Source organism: Corvus kubaryi, unplaced genomic scaffold (assembly GCF_017639235.1).
Source record: "Corvus kubaryi isolate FWS band 111438036 unplaced genomic scaffold, C.kubaryi_AGA036_p1.0 133, whole genome shotgun sequence".
NCBI lineage: Eukaryota > Metazoa > Chordata > Aves > Passeriformes > Corvidae > Corvus > Corvus kubaryi.
The window spans coordinates 30061841-30073492 of NW_024580667.1; positions in this window are offsets into that span (position 1 = coordinate 30061841).

Here is an 11652-nt window from a genome sequence, read left to right on the forward strand (position 1 = left end):
TCCTGAAACTGACCTTTGTGTTCCTATCAAACAAAACATGTGCTAGCCATAAATTTTGCAAAATTTGGTCTTTGAATGCAAGGTAGAACTTTAAATTGTGTCTTAGTCCCAAGGTTTGTGGCATAGACAGAAAAGAACTGCAGGGGGAAAAAAAGGTAGTTATATGTTGCAAGAACCTTTACATCTGGCACAAGGTTACTGGGGATGATAAAGAATACCTGCTGGGAAAGAAATACAGAAGATTGCTTGGGAAATTTTGGCTTGCATATGGAAAAATGTTTCTGATTCAAGAAATAAAGTAAGCAAGTAAAGGAGAGATTCTTTTATATTCATTGACAGTTGTGAGGAATGGATGAGAATTTGAGGCTGAAGGTCCGTTGAAGAGTGGCCATTAGAAAAATGATTCATGATTATTTCATGAGGAGGAATAGCAGCTGAGTGATACAAGGTAGGCTTCAATAAAATCTGTTGAAGGGTTAGTGCTTTACAAAAAATACACACAATAACACAATATCCATCCACAGGCATATACTACCCTACTGTGAAAAAAGAGAGAAAGTGCAGTAAGAGATCAGCTTGATTAAAGCATGAACTGTGCATGAACCTTAAACACAAGAAAGGATCAAGCTGGAAGCAGAAACTAGGTCAGACTACTGAGGATGAGTGATGAATATAACATGAATATAGAGGAAGAAACTTTTAAAAGTCAAAGCTCAAAACAAGATGCATCTGCCAAGAGGTATAAATACTTTTAGAAGTGCAGTTGTAACAGAGGGAAGGCGAAGGAAAGGATGAATCAGCCGTTCAGAAGAGAGGAGAAGATATTGCTAGATGATACTCAGAGGGTAAAATTTTGTAATAACATCCTTTTGCCTCTGTCTTTAGAAGAATGATCAACTTCAATTGAAGGATATTATAATTCATACCAGTGATATAAGTAAAGATATTAACTTTGAATGGGAAAAGAAAAATTCTGAGTTTTTCAAGTCAGCAAGGGATTATGAATTTCCTTGTGAAGAAAAAGAACTTCACAATGAAATATTGAATAATAATGTTTTACCTGAGAATATGTCTTCATGTGATTCAGTGATTCAGGCAGGTAACGTCTTGAAAGGTTAATGAAGAAAAAGATAGTGATTGTCTTTAAATAAGGAGAAAGGAATATCAGGGTATGATTCAGCCACTAGCTTAATTTCTGCTTTCAGAAAATGTTTAAAAAACTGACAAATTATTTGTTAGTACTAAAAGAAAACAAGGATGTAAGCAGCAGCCAATAAGAAATTATCAAATCCAAGTAATTTCTTCCTACAGCAGAACAGGATTTGAAAACTGTGCAAAGCCATGTCATGTCAACAAGGCAGCTACCTCTTTGTTCTGCCAGGGACCATTCACCCCCAGTAGGTACCATCTGAAAGAGCTGTAGATTAAATTTATCTGAGATTGTAGATTGTTTCAGCTGCTTAAAGTGCGAGTTTATTGAGTTTGTTTGTGCTGTGTGTTGCAGTACTGACAACCTGAAAGTCAAAGAAACAGTTGGTGTTGATGTTGTGTTCTCCTCCTGCACCAAAACAAGACTCATGAAAGCTGTAAATGCAAGCAGTGGGTGGGTTTTGGGCTACCTCCTGAAAGCTTTGCCAGATACTGCACAGCAGGGAACAGGCAGACTAGCTTTGGCTTTAAAAAAGAGTACTATGGACACATTTGACTGTGCTATCTTGGCTTGGGGAATGTTGTACTTCTGCTGGTCTGGAACAACCTGGCATCTGGAATTGTGTCTTCCCGTCTGGGATCACTTAATATTCTGCAGACACTACTCCTGGGGCGACTGCCCGCAGCAGTGTGCTCTTGTTGCCTCTGCCAGTCTTCAATCTGGGCCAGAGCTCTTTTCACAATTGCAAATCTCAATAACCTTCAGTGAAAGGTTATTGCTTTGAAACTAACAAATTCTTCACTGTGTGGTGAAGAGGAACAGGCAGCTTTAGGGTGTAACTCAGCAGACTGATTTTAGAGGCTGATGAATTGCACCCTTATTAATTAATTAATTACTCCCTTTGATTGCAAAAGGAATCTTAGCTGTGTAGTGCTTAGCTGGGTAGTGCATCAGTAGACATCTCTACTGCAGGTATCTGTGAAGCTGATTGAGCTGAATCCCACTTCAGTGTTCTGGTGACCTGGACTTGTCCCTCAAATGCATGTAGCATTGGCCAAAAGGTTAAAATGTTACCTGGGAGATCACTGAGTGATGTCATAGACTTGTGCCTTTGGGCAGTGAGGCTGTGTAGTGGCAGCGGTCACTTCTACCTTCCCAGTGCTTGGAGGGCTTCTCCAAGCTCTGTTCTCAGGAGGAAATTTATGTAGTTTGGGACAGGAATCATCTCTGTTAAGGGATGCTGGAGCCTGACATTGCTCAATTTGTTTCCCCTCATGTGATAAGAGCTTCCTTTTTCACAATTAATAACCCTCTTTGCAGCTCGTGATGTCCATTACACTGCTGGTATGAGAGTGGGGTGTGAAGGACACCAAGGACACCTGATCACAGAATTATGGAAAGGTTTGGGTTGAAAGGGACCACCCCCCCTGCCATGGGCAGGGACACTTCCCACTACACCAAGTTACTCCAAGCCCCACCCAGCCTGGCCTTGGACACTGCGAGGGATGGGGCATCCACAACTTATCACAGAATCATGGAATGTTTAACGTTGGAAGGGGCTGTACAAATCATCTAATCTGACTCCCTCCTGTTGTGGGCAGGGACACCTTCCACTAGACCAGGTTGCCCAAGGCTTTATCCAACCTGGACTGCCAATGTTGGGGCATTCACAGCCTGCCTGGGCAACCTGTTCCAGTACCTCACCACCCTTATGGTAAAGAATTTCTTCTTAATATCTAACCTAAATTTCTCCTCTTTCAATTTGTACCCATTACTCCTTGTCCTATCACCACAACTTCTCTGAGTGTACCCTGTTAGAGAAAACTGTACAGATGCACAAGGACCATCTTCCTAGAAGAGCTGGAGAGAGATCAGCACTATCATCTCCACTCTTGGGTAAGTGATGCACAAAGCAGGTTGTTTAAGAACTCTTTAGCAGATCTGAAGAGCCCCAGCAGAGCCCCATCTGCTGTCTCCTACTCCACTAACACCTGGTGGGTTTTGGTGACAGAGGGACTGCAGTAATTGGAATTAGTGGGAGTAACCACTGAGAGAGGGGAGGCAAAGGCTAGTGCCCAGGAAAGCTGATAGCAAACCCTACAAACTCCATCTTTCCTCCTCTGGCTGCTGCTGCTGTTGCTGTATTCTCCCACTTGCTGCCAATGCCAATGAGGTCTGTTTGCACCCAATTTCACAAGAGTGGGTGGGAGTAACATGAGTCAGCTCCTTGCCACTTCTTCAGTGTAGGTGATCTCTGCTTGGCATGCAGGCATCAAAGCTGCCAGGGCGGTTTTAGGGTGGCTATCCTAGGAGTTTGCTCCTGGTTTTCCATAGGAAACAGGTCACTGAGAAGGAGTTGCTATTTTCCTCCATCTGTCACTAGGGACTTCCCCATAGGGCAGATAGCAAACTTCCTGTTTATCAACTGGCTTTATCAATTTCAACTGCTCATTTCCACGCACAGCTGATTGTTGATGCAGAGACGATGTCTTAAGGTGAACTGTAGTTCATAAGGGACATCTCCTGTCATGTTAGTGACTTTTCTTATAATTAAATCACATGGGGTAATTCTATAAACTTCTCATTTATTTTAAGCATCTGATTTAAATGTCTGTGCAGTTGAGGGGTGAGGGAGAAATTAATGTCAAAAACTTCTAGATTCACAAAAGTTCTTTCCTTTCCTTTAGAAGTAGGGAGTTCTGTTGTTCATTCTTCCTCCATTGTAAGTCTCAGAATGAGCTAGTGACTAGGATGATTCCTCTTCAAACACGTTACAAATGTTTTTAAAATCACTTGCCCCCTTTAAAAAACCCCCATGATCTGTAAGTTGAACTATTTTTTTTCCAGATAAGATAGAAGAGATTGCAGATGGTGATGTACTGACCTCTGCTGGCATCATCCTTTCTTACCGAAACTCCTTTTAAATGCTGAATTTGATACTCCAGAAAATAGAAGATACACCTGAGACAAGACGTGAGGCAGAATCAGTTAAAGATGAAGCCATATTCCAATGCTACAGTAAATCTAACACTGTGACTCTTCAACCAACCCAGTTCTTGGGCATAATGACACATGGTATTGATTTCCTAAAGAAACCCTCAATCAGGTATTTTAAATATGCCATAACAGCTGGGTGATTTCTTTTGTACCAGCAGGCTCTGAGCTGGACCAGGTATTGGATGTCTCTTTCTGTGGTTACATAAAACTGGGATGTAAAGTAAAAGTGTGTGTACAACATCTTGTTGTGTGTACAACATCTCTGTCAGATGCTCTGGTTAGTGGTGAACAGTGTGCCCCTGCCTGACTCCAGCCTGCTTTGTACTGCCACGTCATCCTGATCCAATACGAACCATCAGGCACATCTGCTCATGCAGTTTTGACCCGTGTCAGCGAACTTCTTCGCAACACCCTGAAGCAACTGCGACCAATTAGCTCCCATTAGAGCTGTTTCTCTCCTGGAGATAGGGCACTGGTTGCCAGAAGCATTACAGGAAGATGGTGAAGAGAAATGGGAATTTCAAGGCTGTAGTCTCTCTGATTTCAGTTTGGGATGGAATGACTTACCCTAGAAATTGCTCTCTACCATAGTCTCTGCTGTGTGGCTCTGATCCTTCTCTGATGGGAATAACTTCCAGGTAGAAGCTAGGTTTGGTTCAGATGAAACTCCAGGTGATAAAAAGAGCTGATGGGTAAAGCAATTAAAATGCTGTTTAGGAGCATAATACCCTCAGGAAAGTGAAGACTGTGTGCAGGGAGGATGATGGTGGGAGATGTTATGTGAATGATGGCTGTCCTAGTATGAGGAGCTCTCCTTTGCTGTTTGCCTATATAAGGATCAAATACCTCTGAATTTACTGTCTAGGAGGTATCTGTATTTCTTTCCATCACCCCTGGGGGCACCTGCACACACAACTTGTGTGTGTTTAAGAAACTCCCTAGAGACTTCTAGGCTTACTGAATAACTGTGGGAAAATCCATGAATCCATATTTTGTTTGTACTCCTGTCAGTCTGCGCTCATTTCAAAGTGAAGCCGTGCCTGTTGCCTGTGGGCTAACCTTTGGAGATAAGTTTTAAAGTAGAGTAGAGAAAGAAACAAGTTCCCCAGCCCTTGTTTCTTGTGCAGTGAGCAAAATGGTTGGCTTTTGTTTTGGAAGGAGACCTGCGTAATCAAGATGAGAGGGAGAGGAATATGAAGGGACATGCCTGCTCAGGCACTGCTCAAAGTGGAGGCTGAGCCTCAGCTGCTCTGTCAGAATATGAGTCATGTTTTTATTTGTGTTTTTCTGAGCTTGAATTGAGAAAGCTTGTATAAGAAATTTTACAGCCCTTGACATCACTCTGCACTTTTGCAAGACAATAGCCTGACATTTTGCCCTAGGTGTTGGATTAAATAGTAACTGGAGATTGTACAAATACTTCTCTTAGCCATGATTATCATGCCAAGGCCTTGCACAAGCTGGGGACTTTTGCGGTTGGGGTGTTTCCTCTAACATGTGACATTAAGATAGCAGCTCTGTATGTCTGTCTGCATCACTGTTGTTCGGCTCTTCTTTTAAAACACTGGCAAGAAAGCCCACACAGGAGGAGCTGAGGTCATTCCACTGAAAAAGTAAGGGCACCTGTAATGTGAGTCTTTAGTAATGTGGTGTCCTTAGGCAAGAGGTAGAAACCAATTACAAAACCTTGGTAGCAGTATGTCTCTTTGAGCCGGTCTGAAGCAGACTAGATGATGGGCATGCTAGATGTGCTCTTTCCTCTCTGTTGACTTTGGAGGGTTGTTAGCTTGTATCCAGAAGCAACTGGGAAGAAAGAGAACATATGATGGGAGGAGAAGCAGGTATATGACAGTGTGGCTGCATACACCATACCTGCTAAAAAGAAACCCCATTTAAAAATCATGTTAGTCTGGCAAACTGTATGTCCCATGAAGCTAGGACTGTTTGACTCTAACTGTGTTAGTCTCCTTCTAATTCTGTTTTTCTGGCCACATCTCCTGGCCTGGAACATAGCTGCAGCCTCACAGCACTGCTGGGGTGGAAAGAGCCCTTGCAGGGGTCTCCTTTTCAACCTCCTGCCAAAGCCAGGCAGCTCTGGGATGGGATGGGGTGGGCTGTTCAGGGTTTGGTCCACTTGGTACTGCAACACAACTACATGAGGAGGTGCAGCAGGGTTTTACAGGTAAAGGCCCATAGATGTTTAAAGGTAAATCACCAGGAGCCCCTTAGACAGGGTACCAGCAGCAGGTACACCCTATGGTGTACACCTCTCTGCAAGGATATCAGCCCCCTCTAGCTATGGCAGTAGGAAGAGAGTGAAAAAAATCCCCTTTCTTTAATCTTCTGCCCTCTTGGCCTATGGATGTGGCACCTGGGGACATGGTTTAGAGATGAACACGGTGTTGCTGGGTTAAAGGCTGGACTCAATTATCTTAGAGGCCACTTCCCCAGACTAGATCATTTCAGGATTCTATGTGACGTCCACAAGAGACGAGCAAGGTCCACTCCTTTGCATTTGGCCTAAAACCCAAGGGTCTGTTAATAAGGTTATCAAAACATTGAAGAGAGGCTGTTTTCAAGAACCTCAGATTATGGCTGCTAAGATTTTGCTTCACTTCAATTTGTGGTTCAAAAAGTGCTGTGGTTAAGAAAATATGAAGAAAGACTGTACCAGATTAGGCAGCTGCATAAATCTCATTTCCCTAAAAAAATCCCTTCCCCTTAAAAAAACCCCAAAACCAAACCAAACAAGGAAAACACCAAAACAGAAAAGAAATAACCCCCCTATTTGCCAAGTTCTATTTCCTATAAACCATCAATTGTTTGGATTTGTGTTAACCTCCTTGAGCCCTGTTAACTACTTGAGCCCTGACCTTCCTTTCAATATGGTGCAGAGACTGAAAATATGGGTCAAACCCTGCAGCCCAATACAAAATTTTTTCTTCATCAGAGGACCTGAGGACCATTTCAGGATCAGAAATGCTTCAAATATATTTACAGCAATATCTGAATCTTTAGCTGATGGTTCTTATCATACCCATGAACTTAGTGAAATTCTTTCATCTTTCTAGCACAGCTGTTCATATAAAAAAGTCACTAAATGCAACAATGAACAGTGGGCGTGACATCATGTTCTTCACTTGTAACCACAGAACAGGAAAAACTTGCATTTCAGCGTGCCACAAATGTCCTCACTTCCTGTAGCTTCTAACATATGTGCTGTGAATGTGTTTATATGCTCCTGTAAGGGAGAGTTGTTACTCAGCTTTATTACTATAAACTGATTAGTTGCCCCTGCCATGATCATTTCAGGTAAAATAGATATGGAGGTATATAATTGAAAGAAAAAGTTCCAGCTTTGTTTTTACCGAAAAACCTGTCAGTCAGGAACATCCTAATCCATGGGAAAGCCAACTGTCAAAACAGTCTTCATACTTAAGTCTTGTGTAGGATTTGTTTTGTTTATAAGAGGCAGTGGATTTTTTTTTCCCTGGTAAGGCATGGGGTGGTTTGAAGAGTCTTACTGCATCTGGAGTCCAACAGAAAGAAAACGGCTGTGGAAAATGAAACATGAAAACAACTACAGTCAGGCAGGGTTTGGTCACTGCTAGAGCAGCTTCTCTGTGTCTCGCTTGTGACATTCATGCAGAGAGCTGCTGAGCTTCCAGTGCCTTGGAGTGGCTTCTTACCATTGCTTTTAGTAGAAGGTGGTTTGTAAACATTTTGGGGCTTGACAAATCTGCTTTTATGGCCAGACAACATTGCAGTCTGCATGTTGTACACAGTAATAGCAACATCCCCTAACTAAAAATGCTATGTAACAACTTGAAGGGTACTTAGTATACTATTATAAAGTTTGTAGATGGGCATATTTAGTGTATGTCTGAATACTGATGAATTAACTCAGGCAAAAAACCCCCATAACACAAACTGTTGGTGGGAAATGTTAACTGGAATGTTTGTACGAACCCTTCCAGCAAAGCTGCTATCCTGGCTATGCAAGAGTGGGACTACCCTGGTAGCTGCAGCCCCTGGGCAATTTTTCAGCTCCACTTTCCTGACACAAGTACCAGTAGAAAACAATCTACCAATGGATGAGGAGATTTAGGCAATGTGGATAGAAGAAAAAAAAGGCTCAGTATTATGTATCAAGTAGTTTATAAATGACTATGCTATTAATTACCGCCCTGTGATAGCGTGGGAGGTCAATATGGTGCTTTGTTACCCTGCAATAAAATAAGTAAATGTAATAGGAGATGAAGTAGTTTCCTAGGTTATCTGTCCCCTTGGGAAACTTATATCCTTTTTCTGTTGTAGATTTTAGCATCTAATATTAGCAAGGTTTGACCCAGACTGACATCCTGAGCTCAGCTTCTACCAGCCCTGCACCTAAATCCTCTGCCATGGATGACTTGTGCTGTTCACAGCATGAAGTTCTGCTGGAAGATGAACTTTTACTGCAGATCACTGCAGATCATGCCTGCACTGCCAAAGACATCCATCTTCACCTGCTTTTGCTATTGTGCCCCAATAGATGTGAAATGCAGGCAGAGACCAAAAAGAAGCACCAAGTCTGAAACTGCAACAGATACAGCTCTGCAGGGCACAGAACAGGACTGTCTCTGCACTGAGGATCCGGTTTATCTGACCTGTATCAGCTTGTGAGTCATCTTTGTTGCTGAAGCATGGCTTTAAAAGGTCTTGCTCCGTGGCAGGTTATGGGTGACAGTACAAATCAGCAATGCACTGAACTCACCAGCTTTAGAAGAATATTCAGTTATTTCCCAACAATCCATTATGAACCCAAAGTCACCAAGACTTAACCAACATGAGAACCACAGGAGTTAAAGTCTGGATGGCTTAAAGACCCAGACAGTGTTTGCTCCAACCTTTGCCCAGTACTGGAAATTTGTCCCCAAGGACACAGATGCCTAATTTTCACAACTGATCACAGGAGGAAAGTGGGATGCTATTTATGGCGCTGAAGGACACAAGACTTGCTCCCTCAGCTTCATCAAAGTGTTGAATTTAAGCACAAAAAGAGTTCTTCCTCCCTCTCACTATGGTCTGCCACCAAGTTAGAAGCTGCACCCAGGAAAGACATGGACAGGGCATGGTGTGTTGATGGTCCAGCTTTACCCAGGGCAATGCTTCAGCTCCATCCTGCCCAGGCAGCTGCCTCTGATGCTGATCTGAAAGCTGCCTTTGTGGACAAAAAGTGTGGGTCTATAGTCGCTTCAGCTTCTCCAGGGATTGAGACATCAGGGCTTTGTTTCTGACCTGTTCCAATTAGGTAAAAAAGACAGAGATTCATGCAGAACAGGGAGTTCCCACAATTTTGAAGAATTAGATAATGCTCGATAAACTAATGGTTAGATAACCATTAGGTAAACTAATGGCAAAGGGAGGAATGAGGAGGTTTCCCTTCTTCCTGTAACTTCAAATCCTTTCTAGTGGACAGGAATGCATTTATTTTTTTGTGTCTCCCCAGTTTCTCTGTTAGGTTCTAGCAACAAAGTCCAGTTCTCTTCTTGCTCATGTTTTCTCAGATGCTGGGTCTGTTTATGTCCCCCTTAAGTTTCTCTTCCTACTAGGGCATTATGAGCAGCTCTCCTGTGCATCTTGGAAGGGCTTTTCTTATCTTCTTTTAAGCACTGTTAGTGCCAGACATGAAGTAAGCTGGCTGTACTGAATGTATTTTAGGATATTTTAACCCTTCTTTCTTGTCAATAATGGTGTAGTTAAATTGAAATTAAAATCTCACTTGCTTCTGTTTGAGAGGAAGATTGTTTTGCTTATACCTTGATCCATACCCACTGAAGCCTCTCTTGTATTGGTAGGAATGGATCAAAATGGAAGAATTTGAGGATTTTTTCCCCCAAGTTTTTATTTTTAAAAAATTTCAATTAAAATTTGTGCTAATAAAATTCAACTCTATTTTTCCTTCTCAGCAACAGTGTACCCCATATCTGACCACCCTAGTAGCATTTTTACCAGCCACCAAATTTTATCACTGACTTTGCCTGTTGCAAATAAAGCCAGGGCTGTTTCCTCATGATGGAATTGGCCCGCTGCAATGTGTTTGGGCAACCTAAATCCCACCCCAATGCTTCTGCCTGAGGTTTCCTGCCAGCTGGTGCCAGATTGTTGGAGGCACCTCATTGACAGGCAGCTCCAGACACAGGGACCAGGTGCAAAGGAGGGCTCCAGACTGCCTCCCACCTTCATCACATCCTGCTCACAGCATTGCAAGCTTGAGCAGCCATTGTGGTCTCATAACTCTAGAAGCCAACACAGGGAAGCAGTTTCAAGCTTTCAGCAAGTCTGGGCTGCATTTTTCTTCCCAGGTCTTTTTATTGCCCAGAGTGACCTCCCTGGTGCTGCAAGCTGCCTCCTCAATGATTTCTCTGCTCTGAGGAGACATTGTGGCTGCTGCCACTAGATATACAACCTCCTCTCAGAAATATTAAGCTGCCTGTTTGTTCCAAAGCCAGAAATTAGGTGAAGGTTGAGAGGACTTATCAGTAAGTCAGGACAGGGGCAAATACACACATTGCCCAGGGTGTTGCAAACATCCTCAGAACAAACAGCCCAAATCCGAAGAATTCAGTTAAGGTTGTTTAAATGCTTAATGGTATTTCTGTACGTTATAGCATAGAGTAAAGCTGAGCCATATCTGAAAATAAAAAACTGGGTTGGAAGACAAATGTCTCCTGGAACATCTCATACTGCACATTTTCAAAGAATGTAATAAACCTCTAATTCATCTGAACAAATCAATTGATTTCTCTCAGACTGAAAGCATCATATTTTGGTATGCCAAAGTGTTTAAATATAAAGGCCAGTTTAAGGCTCTATGACTGCTGTCACTGTGACTAACAAATCAGAAATTTCACTCTGATCCACAGCTATAAATCAGACCTGCACTCCCATCAGTCCCCACACTCATGTATCTGCCTGTTTGACTCACTCAGATGCTACCAGCTTCAAACCTCTTCAGCACTGAATGCTTCAAAACCTGATAAGGTCCTTCTGGGTAAGTTCTTTGTCTTTTGAGCTCTGTTCTGTCTTTTTAATGCAGACATTTATTTTGTGAGGAGGGTAAATATGGGGCTTTTTCATGTCCCTGTTTCCTCATCTTGAAATTGGCTGATCATTATTTTTGCAAATACTGCTAAAAGTTATCCTTGCCTTGACTGCTTCTCAGAAGATATGCTTATTCAGGGTTTTAATAATTTGCTGATTAACTTCCTGTCATTCCTTGGTTTACGGAATTGCTAAATCCCTCCTGAGAGATTGTGATCTCAGAACTAAACCAAGAGCAACTCTCTTGACATCTCTAGTAATTCCAGTGCAAACAAGAACTGAGACACAAACTCAGACTTGAAAGGGTGGGAATTAGAAGGGTTTGGACACGGCTTGAGATTTCCTGATAGAGTATTTCTCTTGAGGTGAGACCTGCAAGATAATTTCCACATCACTCAGCAGACACTTCACTTTACTAG